The 3204-nt window shown below is 43.4% G+C and overlaps 1 non-coding gene across 1 annotated transcript; it reads left to right on the top strand.

Annotated features, from left to right (window-relative positions):
* Positions 1-1564: 1564 nt before the first annotated feature.
* LOC118483025 lies at positions 1565-1671 on the top strand. The gene has a single exon (XR_004869472.1). It is a non-coding gene; the product is annotated as a small nucleolar RNA R71 (small nucleolar RNA).
* Positions 1672-3204: the final 1533 nt, after the last annotated feature.

The following is a 3204-nucleotide window of genomic DNA, read 5'->3' as shown; positions in this document are numbered from 1 at the left end:
AACTCGAATCAATAACCTTCATGTAATTGACCGGGTCATCGTCCTCTATTCTCTTTCCAACCCCGAACTTCACTTCCTCATCACCATATTTTAAAGTGAGCGTTCCGTCATTCATGTCTACCACTGCTTGTGCGGTGGCTTGAAATGGTCTCCCTAGTATGAGGGGGACTTCGGTGTCTTCTTCCATATCAAGGATGACAAAGTCGGCCGGGTAGACGAAATTATCAACTTTGACTAGCAGATTTTCAGCGACACCTTGCGGGAATTTGACGGGCGATCAACAAGCTTGTAGGACTCGTCTTGCCTAAACCGAGTCTTTTGAACATTGATGCTGGCATGAGGTTGATGCTAGCGCCAAGGTCGGCTAGTGCATTTCGAATGGGGGAGTCCCCAATCGAGCAAGGAATTGTGAAGCTTCCGGGATCAATCTTCTTTTGGGGAAGTTTATTGAGCACGAGGGCGGAGCATTCTTCGCCTAAGTTAACTAATTGCAATGATTCAATTTTCCTTTTATGAGTGAGAAAGTCCCTCATGAATTTTGAATATTTAGGCATTTGGGTTAGGACGTCGATGAAAGGAATGTTAACATGCAATTGTTTTATTAGACTTTCGAATTTAGCGAATTGCTCATCGGTCTTTTGGCGGATTAACCTACCGGGGTACGGAACTCGAGGAGCCTTGGTAGGCTCTGGTGAGGTAGGAGAACCCTTCTCTTGTTGGGGCGGTGTTGCGGTCTCCTTGGTAGGCGGTGGGCCTTCCGCAGGACCCACGGTACGGTTCCGTAGTGTTATGAGATGAACTTGTGCCTTCGGGTTTGTTTCGGTATTACTTGGTAACGCGCCTTGTGGTCTCTCGGAGAAATTTTGGGCTAGTTGACTTATTTGTTTTTCGATGTTTTGAATACTAGCTTGTTGATTTCTAAAATTTGATTCTAATTGTAGAAACCTATCCGAGTTTTTCTTTTCAGTGTCGGAGATGAGGCGAGATATAGTATCTTCAAGCCTCTCTCGTCCACCTTGTTGTTGAGAAAAATTTTGTGACTCATTCCTTGGTTGTTGAAAGTTTGTTCTTTGATTTAGGTTTTGTTGGTTACTACTATTGCCGGGTTCTCTCCAACCAAGGTTAGGGTGGTTGCGCCATCCTTGGTTGTAGGTGCCCGTTGGGGGACCTGATGGCCAAGGTCTATTATCAATGTAGTTTACCGACTCTGTTTGATCATCTGTTTCTTTCATACAACTCCAATTTTCATGTGGCCCACCACACCCTTCACAAGCCATAACCGAGACTGTTTTTGTCATTTCTAGCTTTTGAATTTTTGAAGAGAAGGGCCTCGATTTGGGCTTGTAAAGAAGTGCTTTCATCAACCTTATGGGCGCCCGGGGCAATAGATTTATTGCCTCGGGGAGTGTGCCACTGAAAATTGGTTTGAGCAATTTCCTCAATTTGATTATATATTTCATGCGGGCGGCGATTACCTAAAAGTCCCCCAGAGCTAGAGTCAAGTGTTTGCCGCGTGTGTGGCAACAATCCATTATAGAAAGTGGACACTTGTTACCATATCGCAAGGCCGTGATGTGGACACTTTTGCAATAGCTCATTGAACCTTTCCCAAGTTTCATATAAGGATTCCCCGTCCTCTTGTGAATATGTATTAATTTCAGTCATTAATTTAGCCGTATTAGCGGGAGGGAAATACTTATATAGAAATTTTTGGGCTAGTTCATCCCAGGTGTTTACCGATCCAGCTGGGAGGGCGTTAAGCCAAGCTTTTGCTCGGTCTTTTAGTGAAAAAGGAAACATTCGGAGGCGGATGGCGTCATTTGATGCTCCATTGATCCGAAAGGTATCACATATTTCTAAGAAATTAGTAATATGTAGATGGGGATCCTCGTCCGCAAGCCCATGGAAGGTTGCAGAGTTTTGAAGCATCTGTATCAAATGCGGCCGAAGTTCGAAGTTATTGGCTTCGACATTCGGTGCATTGATAGCGGCGCCAAGGTTACCTACGGTGGGTCGTAGGTAATCCATGAGGGTACGCTGGTCCGCCATTGGAAGTGGGTCCCCCGAAACCTTCTCTTGGTTTTTAGCTTTTAGTCTTTTTCTGAGAAAGCGTTCGGGTTCTTCTAGAGGTTCTTTTATGTCTTTATTAGAACTGGAGCTCATACACTACGTAGAGGTGGCGTCGGGTTCCAAGTCCTGCAACAAAACAGAAAAGAATGTTGGTCAGAAGGTTCACCACGGCCCCGTGCTCAGTGAACACGGCCCGTGGTCGGAGTTACAGTGATTGTTTTCCGGATCCCTGTTACTGGAAAGTTGGACACGGCCCCGTGTTGCACCGACACGGCCCCGTGCTCAGCCTTCTGTAACTCGGAAAATAAAAACTGCCAGTACCAATGCTGGGCACGGGGCGTGTCCGACCAGGCACGGCCCGTGCTGAGCTCTGCAGAAGCTGAAAAATTAAGAAAATCCTAAAAAAAATAAAAAGAAAATAAAAAAAATGATTAGGCCGTTGATTCCTAACTTTCTTAAAATCCTTGTGTCCCCGACAACGACGCCAAAAAAACTTGATGCGTGTGGGTGTGTATATGTTTTAGGTATATATTTTAAGCCCCTTTTTACACTTTTTAGCCAAGTTTTAAATTTATAAAACACGATATTTACTAACACTACACACACATATGGGCAAGTGCACCCATCGTGGACGTAGTATAGTGTTGGTAAGATACCGAGGTCGTCCAAGGACACAAGAGCTTTTAGTACCGGTTTATCCTCAACGTCTAATCAAATCAAAATGTTAGAAAAGATTTTAAAACTAAGAAAATAAAACTAACTAAATGCTGAAAAATAAAAATAAAAAAACAGATAGACAAGATGAATCACTTGGATCCGACTCGTGTATAGTGTAACCTTTGATTATTTTCACAGTTTTGCACTTGTTTAAGAGATTATCTTAGTTATTGTAGTAGGCCCCTCTTTTGAAGGTGACGTTACCCTCAACCCAGTAGTTTCAGTCAGCAAGGATACAATCCTAAAGGGTCGGATTATTGAAAGATAATTAATTAAGTTATTAATGCAAATTATGGTAGGCCTCTCTTTTGAAGGTGACGTTACCCTCGAATAAGTAGTCTGAGTCAGCAGGGATACAGTCCTAAATAGCCGGGTTATAGTATTAATAGTAGTTTAGTTATGAGGGGGTCAAAGAGT

The sequence above is a fragment of the Helianthus annuus genome, chromosome 1, assembly GCF_002127325.2.
Source record: "Helianthus annuus cultivar XRQ/B chromosome 1, HanXRQr2.0-SUNRISE, whole genome shotgun sequence".
In the NCBI taxonomy this organism is placed as follows: domain Eukaryota; kingdom Viridiplantae; phylum Streptophyta; class Magnoliopsida; order Asterales; family Asteraceae; genus Helianthus; species Helianthus annuus.
The sequence above is the reverse complement of the archived record's forward strand: the minus strand, read 5'-3'. Positions and strand labels throughout refer to the sequence as shown.